Genomic DNA, 12,952 nt, shown 5'->3' with positions numbered 1-12,952 from the left:
AGACAAAGTCCAGAACATCTTTAGGTCGCGTGGGCCACCGGAAGTGACGAGCAATCAGGTCTCGGGTTTTACGGACACCAGTGTGCCCAGCTAGTTTAGAACTGCCCCCCCAGCGGAGAATTCTTCTCCTGTCTGCCAACCGAACAAACACTCCCCGGAGTGATGTCTCTAACCTGCAGAGTATTAGCAGTGACCAGGCGGGATGGGTCTATGATAGTCTGAAGGGACTCCACCGTGTCTTCCGTCTCAAATGATCTGGACAAGGCATCGGCCCTCACATTCTTGTCCGCGGGACGGTAGTGGAGCACAAACTGGAAACGGGTGAAGAACAGCGACCACCTGGCTTGACGGGGATTCAGTCGTTGAGCAGACTGAAGGTAGGTAAGGTTCTTGTGGTCGGTGTAGACCAAGATGGGGTGAGCTGCGCCCTCTAGAAGATGTCTCCACTCCTCCAGAGCCAATTTGATGGCCAGTAGCTCCCGATCTCCAATAGAGTAATTGCACTCAGCAGAAGAAAAAAGTCTAGTAGCCACATACTACTACCTTTCCTTTGGAGCTCCTCTGGAACAGAAGTGCGCCAGCACCAACAGAGGAAGCGTCCACCTCCAGTGAGAACTGCCGAGATACGTCAGGATGTTGGAGGATCGAAGCTGAAGAGAAGGCTCTCTTGAGGCTAATAAATGCGGACTCTGCCTCTGGAGTCCACACCTTGGCGTTCCACTCTATGGCCCTTAGGCCTTGAGGATGTGGCCACTCCAGGACAGCTCTCACTTTCTCAGGGTCCATCTTGAGACCTTGATCCGAGATGATGTAGCCCAGGAAGGGCAGAGAACTCCTCTCAAAGACGCACTTCTCCAGTTTGGCGTATAAACGATTCTCCCTTAATCGTAGTAGAACTTGACGGACATGCCTCTGATGAGTCGTCGAATCTGGGGAGAAAATCAAAATATCATCGAGATAAACAACAACACAGACATAGAGGAGATCTCGGAAGATATCATTAACAAACTCCTGAAACACTGCGGGAGCGTTACACAGTCCGAAGGGCATCACTAGGTATTCGTAGTGCCCGTCCCGGGTGTTAAATGCCGTCTTCCACTCGTCACCCCGGCGAATCCGGACTAGGCTATAAGCCCCCCACAGGTTTAGCTTAGAATTTTTTTTAGCTCCTCGTATGTGACCAAACCGCTCGGATATGAGTGGCAACGGGTATTTGTTCTTGACCGTGATCTGTTTGAGACCACGGTAGTCAATGCAGGGTTGAAGGGATCCGTCCTTCTTTTTAACGAGGAAGAGTTTTGTATGAAACCCCTCTCCAAATTCTCCTTGATATAGGCTGACATGGATAGAGACTCTGGCAAGGAGAGAGGATATACTCTGCCACGGGGGAGAGAGGCATTAGGAACCAGTTCAATGGGGCAGTCATAAGTCCGATGTGGAGACAGCGTCTCAGCCTCCCTTTTGCTGAAAACATCCGCAAACTGGGGGGGCAGTCCCGCCAATGACTGAGGCAGAGGAGATTTCACAGGATGGATCTGCAACAGACAACGACCAAGGCACTTGGACCCCATTGGAGAACCTCTACAGTATTCCAGTCCAGGACCTGGGCATGTAGTCGAAGCCAAGGCAGGCCCAGCAGAACAGGATTGATGGCCTTGGGCAAAACAAGGCAAGAAATCAGTTCAGAATGAAGGACTCCAACCTGGAGCTTCAACGGCTTGGTTTTAGAAATGATAGGATCTGGCAGAAGCAGTCCATTCACCGAAGCAACAGCCAAAGACGTCTCCAGGGGAAACATATATAGGTAATTATAGGATATTATACAGATTCCATATAAAAATACAGGATGTGTAATACATAGACTGCATTGAAGAAGATATATACAAAGAAACAGGTACAATGTTGGGTAATAAAGGAAGGAACGGTGTCAAGCATCCTAGGACCGTAAGCGCACCAAATGAAATATAGGTCATAATGTGTTATGTATGTGTAGCTGCAAATATATGTAGGTATATAATATTGAATTGATCTGCTCCATTTCAATGTGGTCTTTCAGGGTCTACAGGTGGGTCTTGATAGTATCAATGGGCCAGGGGTGTCGATGTACCAATTCTATATGCACCATGAGGGTGGATGTGGGTGTCCGTGGGAAGTAGTTATCTAGGAGGCAGTTAAGGGAATACGTCAATGTCTTAAATGAAAGGACTGCAAGATACACTCATGTGAAACATACGAGAAACGCCAAATGTAGACAGGATGGAACAGGGATGAACTCTAAGGTCGGATACATGCATGATAAAACGATAAATACATACATCAAAGTATTTTTTTTTTGTAAAACGATCATTTTTGCCCAAGTTATGAGCAATTTTATATTTATGCAAAATGAGCTTTTCAATGGACAACTGGGCGTGTTTTCTAGTTTTACCAACTGGGCGTGTATTGTGTTTTTACCAACTGGGCGTGTGTTGTGTTTTTACCAACTGGGCGTTGTGAATAGAAGTGTATGACGCTGACAAATCAGCGTCATGCACTTCTCATCGTTCCCACCCAGCTTCTTTCACTGCAGACACTCAGCGTGACGTCACCCACAGGTCCTTCAACCTTGGCATCGGACAGAGAAGATACATGAGCTCCAGCCGTCCGAGAAGGTAATATGCTGGTCTCTAGGGAGTTTACTATGCTTACCTTCACACTGTGATGCTGCTGCAGATTCAACTGTACTCTCTCGGTCTCCTGGAGCCGATGTGTCTTCTCTCGTCCGACGCCAAGGTTGAAGGGTGTCTATTGGTGTCTATTGAGACTGTTTCTTGGTCTATGGTACCCTTAGCCATGTGCTTGTTTAGTATATTAATGACTTTAGTCATGATTTTACTTGTGGGGTCGTGACTAATGGGTTTATAGACTGTCCTGTCTAGAAGTTGTCTGTTGGCTTCCTCCATGTAGGTGACTCTATCCATGACTACTATGGTGCCACCCTTGTCTGCTGGTTTAATTATCAGATCTTTATCGCCTGTAAGGTAGAGTAGGGCCTGCCTATCAATGTTGCTTAGATTGATCTTGCATTTAAAAAGGCCTAGGCCAAAATCATGGCAGAAGGCCTCCACGTCTCTGTGGACCAGTCCAACAAATGTCTCAAGTGGGGGTGAGTTCTTAGGGGGAGTGAACAAACTCCTGTTCCTCAACCCTAGTTCTTTGGAGGTGACCATAGGGGTCACTGTCGTAATCGTGGGGTCCTCCAGTCTTCGGGTTTCCCTCTTGTCGGAGAAAAAGACCCGTAGGCGTAGAGTTCTGAAGAAGCGGTTCAGATCCATATCCAACTGGAATAGATCATATCTGTAAGTGGGGCAGAAGGATAGACCTTTTTGAAGCAGGAGAAGTTCTGCTGGGCCTAGGGATTTCGAGGAGATGTTCACTACCAGTGATTTGTGAGGTGTGAGTCATACCTGTGACCTCGTTGCCATTGATCGATTTGTGTCTGCTAATCCCACCTCTCCTTGTCCTCTTTTTGAGCGTCTGCCTCTGCGTTGGTCTAAAAAAATGTTGTCTGCCTTGATTTTGATAGCCAGGCTAATGGTAATCTGACCCTTCTCCGCCTGATCCGGACTGTGATGATCCCGATGACTGGTAGGGTCCTCTGCGATGTTGTTGTGATGCCGTGAACCCTTCTTGCCATCTGTAGACTCTATTATTCTGGTAGTCTTCTTGGTCTCTTTGAAACTTTCTCCTTTTTAGAGCCTCAACTTCGCTCCGATGCGTGCTGAGGTTAGATTTCAATTTATTATCAAATTCTGTGTAGACTGAGGTGGATAGAGTGGATCTCAATTGCTGTTCAGAGGCTGCAATCTTGCTGTTGAGCTACGTGATATTTCGTTGTATGTATGACACCGTCAGTGTCATAAGGTCAAAGGAGCACTTGTTCAGTATGTGCTCGAATTGTGTGCAATAATCTTGATCGTCCTTAACCCCTTCCTGCCGCAGCCCTTTTTCAGATTTTTATTTTCGTTTTTTCCTCCCCACATTCCAGAAGCCATAACGTCTTTATTTTTCCATCTATATAGTACTATGAGGGGTTTTTTGCGGGACGAGTTGTAGTTTTTCGTAGCACCATTTATTTTGCCGTATAATGTACTAGGAAACGGGAAAGAAAATATTTGTGGGGTAGAAAATGAAAAAAAAAACTTCACTGTGCAATTAAAACAACATATTAACTTTATTCTGTGTGTCAATACGATTACGGCGATGCCAAATATATATCGTTTTTTCTATATTTTACTACTTTTACACGTAAAAACCTAAGTGTAAAAAAGAAAATTTAGTTTGCGTCGCCAAATTCCGAGAGCCATACGTTTTTTATTTTTCCGTCGATTAAGTGGTATGAGGGCTTTTTTTTTGCGGGATAAGCTGTAGTTTTTAATAATACCATTTTGGTGTACATGCGACGGTTTGATCACTTTTTATTTCATTTTTTTGTGGGAGATTAGGTGATCAAAAAATAGCCATTCTGGCTTTTACATTTTTTTTTTTTTACGCCGTTCACCGTGCGGGTTAAATAATGATATATTGTAATAGTTCAGACTTTTACGGATGCGGCGATACCAATTATGTTTATTTATTATTTTACTATGCTCTAGGGCGAAAATGGGAAAAGGGGGGTTTTTGAACTTTTACTTTTTTTTTTTACACAAAAAAAAACTTTAACTAATTTTCATTTTTTTTATTAGTCCCCCTAGGCGACTTCAACCAGCGATCGTTAGATCGCTTGCACGATATACTGCAATACTAATGTATTGCAGTATATCGTGATCCTGACAGGCACTTATAAGCCCTGCCGGAGGCAAGGCTTAATAGGTGTACTAAGATGGCGTACCTGGGGGCGTTCATTAAGCCCCCAGGCAGCCATAGCAACCATCGCCCCCCCCCCCGCGCGATTGCGTTGCGGGGGGCGCGATAAGCTGTTAGAGGTGGTCGCCCCCCTCTTTCTGACGATTTAAATGCTGTGGTCGGTATTGACCGCAGCATTTAACGAGTTAAACTAGCGAGATCGCGCTCGAGCGCGATGCCGCTCGTTACTCTGAAGTGTCGGCTGTAACATACATCCTACACCAGCATCGTATGGAGCGAGCTCACTGCGTGAGCCCGCTCCATTCTTCCCCTACCTGACTTTGGCGTATGGATACGTGAAGTGTCGGGAAGGGGTTAAAGATGGTAGGCTTGATGGGTACACGTAGTCCTCTTGGGATACGTTGTACCTTGATGTACTCTGCCTATCTACAATTGGGTTGGAACCCTATTTCGAGCACCTGAGAAAACTAGTGCTGTCTGAACAAAACCACACGTCCTTTTGAATGAAGTTTGCCGCAGACCCAGAGTCAAGATATGCAGAAACCTGATGCGTCCTCTCGCCGGATACTAGGGTCACAGGAATAGTCAACTTGGAGCAGAATGCTCTATTAGGTACCATTCCACCTAGGGTTGTCTCTCCAACCAATGGGGTCTCTGGGGACACAGACGCACAATTTGACCTCCGAGGCCGCAATGCAAACAAAGTCCAGAAGTGCGTCTGCGCTGTCTCTCCTGGATAGACAACTTGGCCTGGTTACTCTGCACAAGATCCTTTGGTTGGACGACTGAGGAGGATTGCTGGAAAGTAGAATCCAGCCTAGGAAGTTCTTTCTCCCGGAGAACCTCTTGGGAACGCTCCCAGATCCTCATGTCAATCCGGGAGGCGAGTAGGATAAGATCGCCAGGGTAGATGGCAGATCGCGAGCAGCCAGCTCGTCTTTAATCCCTGAAGACAGCCCCTGCCAGAATGTGGCCACCAAAGCCTCGTTGTTCCAGGTCAACTCCGCAGCCAGGATACGGAACTGAATGGCATACTCGCCCACGGAGAGGTCTCCCTGGTGTAGGGTCAGCAGGGATGCAGCAGCCAAAGAAACTCTCCCAGGTTCCTCAAAGATCAAGCAGAAGGTCCGTAAGAAGCACTGCAAGTCACTGATCTCTGGTCCCTGATGTTCCCACATAGGATTAGCCCATGCCAGGGCTTTGCCAGTAAGGAAAGAGATGATAAAGGCGATCCTGACGTCATCCGAAGAGAAGGACCTGGCATGTAGTTTGAAGTGGATCTGGCACTGATTCAAAAATCACCTGCAGGACCTCGGATCTCCGTCATAGCATGGAGGTAGCGGCAGGAAGCACAGGGCATTGGTACTGGTACAGACAAGAAGTGTAGCAGGAGGAACAGCAGGAATGAGTGTGGTGACGGTTTGTGGACCCACTAGGCCGTACCGCTGTAGCGGGGAGGCAGCTGGCCAAACAGCAGGGATCCCCAGCAATACAATGTCCCGCACAAGGGTACCTGGTTAGTCCAGACAGTGGTCGCAGCTCTGGTACAGATGGAGATGGGTGCAGCAGGTAACACCAAACGTGGCGGATTCCTCCGGATGTGGCAGATGACACAGGTCGTGGCAGATGACACCGGACGTGGCGCATGGCACAGAAGCCGCAGGTTCGCCAGACGTGGCGAATTCTTCTGGACGTGGCAGATGACACAAGACGTGACACGGCTCCGACACTAATAGGCACAGGAACAAGAACAGCACGGGATACAGGTAACGGGTAACAACTGGAACGGGAAACACTAAGGGACCATTTGCAAGACAGACTTGGGATAACTAACAACGCTCAGGCAAGGATCAGAAGGGCTGGGGCCTTCTTTTAGGACAGAAAATCATGGGTCGTTGTTGATGATTTCCTGATGTGCGTGGACACAGCAGAATGGAGCGGAAGTGAGCGCTGGCGTCTCCTAGGAAGGAGATGGGGACCAGCGCTCACGGATCCATGGCTGCAGGCGTCGGGAGGTGAGCAAACACGACGGCCCGTGGCCATGGACGCTACAAAGGGTTTATTACAATTTTAATTATAAAAAAAATAACAATGTAAAAAAATGCCTTTTTTCAATTATGCAAAAATGTATGTAAGCAAAAAAAAAAAGTAAACATAATTGATATCGCCAATAAAAACTACAGCTCGTCCCGCAAAAAACAAGCCCTCCATGGATTCAAAATGCAAGTTTTATACTTTCAGAATATGCAAAAAAAAAATATATATCTTTTTTTAACCGTGTTTTTACTTCGTAAAAAATACTAAAAGATTTTAAAAAAACTAACGTAAAGTGGTATTGTCGGAATTGTATTGACTCGCAGAATAAAGTTAACATGTAATTTTTCCGCACAGTGAGCGCCGTAAAAATGAAACTCCAAAAACCTTGGTAGAATTGGGTTTCTTTTCAATTCCACCCCACACAATAATTTTTAAACCGTTTCTAATTATATTATTTGTTACATTAAATTGTACCACTAAAATCTTCAACCCGTTCCGCAAAAAACAAGCCCTCACACAGGTCTGTTGACAGAAAAAATTAAAAAAGTTATGGCTCTTGGAATGCGACAATGGAAAACTAAAATTGGCTATCTTTCAACGGGAGAGTTTATCAGATTGTGTATATCAGATTGAATATATAGTATTTTTTTAATCCTACATATGCAACATATTATCCACAAAAGGACAGCGCACACGATATTGTTTTAAAATTCCTAACCTAAATTCTAATATTCCATTCTATACTGGAGTTCCCGAGTCATTCCACCTCATTCTGATGGGCATAACCCGGACGCATTTTAGCATCCGTATTGCAGCTGCAAGTCCATACCCGATCACAGGTCTAATGTGATCCAAACTAACAGAATCCTAGGTATTAGACCCACGTTCAGGCCTGGACTGCTGTTAATTTGAGTCGTTAGACCTGTGGTTGAGTCGAGAATTATGGCTTTAATATCTATGCTAAAATGTGAATGAGTCCATAGATCTAGAGATGGATATGAGATAGTCAGTAGTCTGGCAGGGACCATGAGGGCTGAGGGGGTTCCAGGTTCTATGTGGAGGGATGGTTTTTCCATCTGAGCGAGGGGCTGCTGTGCGGCATCAGTACACCTCAGCTTGGTGCACAGCTTCTGCTTACTGGCTCAAGGTGTCCCAGGAGCCTGGCTGACGTAATTTGACCCAGCAACCCCATGCTGTCATCTCAGTCCTGAGAACCTCTTTTTATTTTCACTCCAGTACTCCGCTTCCAGCATCGCCCGAAGCGAATACAGTTTCATGTGTAGAAATGCACATGAGACTGAATTCAAAGAGTGCGGGAATGTTTACAGGCACTCTTGACATTGTGTCATTATTTCGACTTTTGTTAGGACATATTTGATAATAACCATTCAGGGCTGCAGGGAATGTACATTTTTTTGCCTCTTCCCTACAGTAACTTTCCCCAGCATGAAGATGGAGTCTATAATTATATTTTATGAATGGACTGCACACAGAGGCTGTCCTGATGGTGTGAGGGGCATCAAGACTAAACTATTCGGCTATACTTAAACCAGTGCCTGTATTGCACCACTTATTGCTCCTGCTTCTAAATGGTGCAATTCCAATAATAACATATTCTATGTAGTAGAATGCCTCCAAGGCCACTGCCACTTTACATGAAAGTTAGACTAATAGTCCCTACAGGCCTCTAATTTCATTTTTGGCAGAAGGGAATGAATCCCAGATTTATGATTTCTGAAAACTGGTTTGAGAGCCACAGTTTTAAGATAAATAAAAGGCAAGAATACGCAGCCCCTCTACCCAGGATCTGGAAGTACACTATTGGCACAGTGTTAACAGGCGCTCATCAAGTAATTAGAACAGGAACAAGAGTCTTGTTATTAGTATTGACATATCAATCATCAACACGATCCTTTATCCAGATAGTCTTGAAAAGACTTTATTCCTGAATTATAGCATCCATTGACAGCTGAAATGACAGGAACAGCATTCTCATGGGAAAGTGAACAGATTTTCCTCCAGTCTGTTTCACAGTAATGATCTCCTTCTGTGTCCCATGACATTTATAGGTGTGTGAAATCAATAGATAGAGATGAGCGGGGAGTGTGGAGTCTTTAACCCCTCTATGGATATTTGTTTTACATATAATTGAAATATGAATTAATACACTTGCAAGTCAGTTGTATTTACATAAGTGTAAATTGGCTGTTCTTGGCCAGCTCTGTAGATTTACAAGTATGAAATGGACACAAAATTGATACCATAATGTATTCACACACACATTATTGTTATTATATCTATTTTTTTTAAGATATGTGCATGTTTAACAGATCAATATAGCTTTGTAAACATAAAAACTTCGCAGAAAGCTGCTCTATCTTTTTCTATTGGTACCTATAAAACAGCTTAAGTGTTTGATTACTTTGCACTATTAATTTTTATATATTTTTTTTTTTTTCATTTTACATGCAAAACTTCAATTGGCTTTATCTGACTAAAGTTTGTAGAAAGTTCTCAAGTACAGTTTAGTTTAGGGTAGAAAATATAACCTGGCATAAATCACTGGCACAGATAGCATAAGGTCGGGGTTGTGGGAGCCAACATGTTGCATGCTTGAGAGGTGACTGGGCAGGGCTGCCATGGTAAAGTGGGATATTTCTGAGATTTTTCTTTTTTTAATAAGAGTATAATAGCACTGATAATATTCTGTCTGAGAAAGCATAAAGGAGCGATGTGATCGACATGAGGAGAACATTGATAATAAGACTTGCTATCCAAAAAAAAAGATGCTGAAGTACAGTAAGATCTGACAGCACAAATACAATGAAAGTCTACCGAAAATACAGAAAGATGCACTATAGGTCTTGGGCTTCTAGTGTATTCTGATCTGTAAATCTTATAGATGTGGAAGCTGTAGAACATTATAGAAACAAAAGCTTTTCTTATGTGCATTGCTTAAGTAACACATTTTCTTTTCCTCTTTTGAACAGGTTTTGATACACTGAAATGGCTGTAAATATTTGGAATGACACTATTTTTAGATAAGATCATCTCTCTGTGGTTTCCGTTAAATTCACGTAAATGTTTACAAGCAACTTGTTTATAAAAAGCCGACCTGTTAAGAAGGCTTAATTCAAAAATGCACTAGCCCTGGATGGACAGTCCTTGGATTTCTAATTGTAGCTGGTGAGGCATAACGGAGATGTTGTTCAACAGTGGTAAGATTATTGAGGCTTTCTAACCAGAATACACTGTATACAAAGTTTCTTTATACAAATTGCACCGTTGTAAATGTTCAATGTTTAATGACTTTTTGAGATTGTACGTTATGGAAGATAAAATTACAGCAGTAAAAGGAAGTCTAGTTTTATTTAGCCTTGAAAGTTTTTTAAATATTTTCAAATTGATTTAAAATGTCAAAAAAATATTTCATTACACTATACATATCAATCCTTTACTAGGTAGTTTACCATAAAGGGATTCAGTATTGAAAACAAATATTATATGGTAAATAGAGCCATAGTCTATGCATGTATTTTCAACACTGCTGTACAGGGTATACCTTCCAAGTTGTAGATGTCATGGGGGAAATTCTTGTTTCAAAAGGTAGTTCAGGAGATCATTATCTCAGAATTTGTTCGTGCTACATTTAGAAATAAATTCATCAGGGCAAATCCATTGTGAAAATTATTCAGGTATAGGGAACACTGTACCTACATACTACTGTGCAGAATGCTGGCACTATAAACAGTGGGTCACAGCCTAACCCTGGCAAACTGCAATTCTACCCATTCTTAGGTACTCAGTCAGCACCATTTAGGGGGTTCTTCAGGAAAATATCAATGTGAACAAATTAAGAGAACTAAATGCTCTACAACAGCTAATTTTACTGTGGTCCATGAGCATTGATATCTGGACCACTGCTGTCATGGGGAGTACGTGCTGCTCACCAACTTATGTCTTATCTATTCACATGAGATGCATCCATATGGATGAGCATATATAAGCAACGCAATGGAACTTGTCAGTGGGAATGTTATTGTTGTAACAGTGCTATGTTGTAGCATGTATTAAAAAGAATCTTATATGAATATTCTAGTGGCCACATATGAAGGGGTTATGGAGTAAAAGAAAGATAGAACTTCATTGTTTTAATGTTTAATTGTTTAGAAATACACCTGTTTTGGGGTTTTAGAAGACGAAGGCACTATACAATGTAAGGTTTTGTCCCATCAGGAATGTAAAATGTGCACTGCACATATGGTTTCTACTTCTCCCAGTTGTGTTTGCCAATGCCCTATAAATGTAAGAACCAGACTACTCCTCTTTAGAGCTTTTTCAAAAGTACTATGCTGCCCCTCCATCTGCGCACTCTTAGTCGCATTTTGTGGCAGTGTGTAGTTTGCCAATGGAATTCTAACTGCAGACTCCTGTAAGGATATGTTCACGCTGGTCGGATTGGCTATGGAAAACTCAGCCGAATTTGGTTGATTTGTTACAGATTTCCATCTGTATTTGCCTCTGCGGACTAACGGCAAAGGGGAAAAAACAAGTCTATATTTTCCTCCCAGGTTTCCCATAGCGACTCAACTCTGCTCTGCCAGTTAGTCTTTGTGCTGCTGGCCGCCCCCTGAGATGACGGTTTGTCCCATGTGACCGCTGCAGCCTGTGATTAGTTGCAGCGGTCACATGGGACAATTTGTCATCCCAGAAGGCTTGCAGCACAGAAAACAGCATTGGGAGCAGTGAGGCCTCACTACAGGAGACCAGGGATGGTGAGTGTATAAACTACTTTAAAGTGAAAATTTTCCCCTACCTGCGAATTTGCAGCATGTGACTTTGCTGCTTTTCCATAGCAAAATTTGCTATTTGTTGCAGATTTTTTACTTCCCCATTGAACTCATTCGGGAAAATCCGCAAACCATTCCACAGCATAAATTGAGATATGCAGGTCAATTTTGTTTGTTTGCTGCTATTGTAATACTCTGCGGATTTTGCGCCCACATATCTGGATGGAAAATCTGCAGCAATTACGCTCAGTTTGAACGTAGAATAAAATCTCCCAAGTTCTGTAGTCAGAGGGAGCTTTGAAAACCACTGGCTTAGAAGTCTGTTCGATACTACTGTTCTGTTTCTGAAACTGAGAATTTTCGGTCATTAGTAGGTTAATAAATTGATTTAAAAGCAGTTTCCTAGTATTTTATCTACAGTTGTAGTGTATAGATTTTACGGTTAGTGCTTTCACAGAAAATTAGCATACTTCCATTTATGCTACTCCAGACATTTTATTTCTATAACTACAGAAAATCTAAAAATGGTCTTAATGATTACATTTTCCAGCAAGTTAAATATTTGGTTAAATACTTTAAAGATCCACTAAAGCGGTTTACATGTGAATGTATGTTTAGAAGATCGGTTATTAAAGGGAAGTACAGTATCACTCTTTTTGCAATGTCCACAAATGTGAAGTGTATAATATTTGGACATCAGCTGCACTTGTTTATACCTGAAATAAAGTTTGATTTTCAAAGTTTGTTATCTTATTTCAACATTTTCTTCTATTTATAGTTTCATTTATTTGTTACTTTGCATTGGGAGTCATTTAGCAAAACTGTTAAAAGCGGATCTGTTTAAAGGCTATGTAAACCTTTGAATGGCATTTTTTTTTAAATAAAAATCAGTCCGTGTGATTGGTGCAACTTTATAAATAGTTTTTATTAAACATTATTTTTGCTTTTTAAGATACAGCTGCTTTATATCCTGTATACAGAGTAGCTGTATCTTTCGCTATGACCTGAATCCGTCAGTCCCGCAGACCTGACGGGTTCAGTGTCAGTGGGTTCTGCCTGTCTCTGGCACACAGGATCCAACTGTAATCTATCACATCTAAGTTATGAACTTAGATGTGATGGATAATAGGTGGATCCTGCTTGTCAGAGACACGCAGGACCCGCTTTCACTGAACCCGTCAGTCCCACGGACCTGACGGGAGAAGGATTTAGCGAACAATACAGTTGTTCTGTATACAGGATATAAATCAGCTGTATCTCAAAAAGTAAAAATTATTTTT

General features: G+C 42.7%; 1 protein-coding gene across 8 annotated transcripts in view; it reads left to right on the top strand.

Annotated features, from left to right (window-relative positions):
• The window catches only part of YTHDC2 (YTH N6-methyladenosine RNA binding protein C2), a 170,047-nt gene extending 157,635 nt beyond the window's left edge, over positions 1-12,412 (top strand). For all 8 annotated transcript variants that reach the window (XM_075836597.1, XM_075836578.1, XM_075836587.1 and 5 more), the window contains one exon: positions 9,873-12,412. The gene's annotated coding sequence lies outside the window, so the exon portion shown is untranslated. The remainder of the gene's footprint in view (positions 1-9,872) is intronic.
• The last annotated feature ends 540 nt before the right edge of the window (positions 12,413-12,952 follow it).

The sequence above is a fragment of the Rhinoderma darwinii genome, chromosome 1 (genome assembly GCF_050947455.1).
Source record: "Rhinoderma darwinii isolate aRhiDar2 chromosome 1, aRhiDar2.hap1, whole genome shotgun sequence".
Taxonomy (NCBI): Eukaryota; Metazoa; Chordata; class Amphibia; order Anura; family Rhinodermatidae; genus Rhinoderma; species Rhinoderma darwinii.
This window is presented reverse-complemented; position numbering and strand designations above follow the sequence as displayed.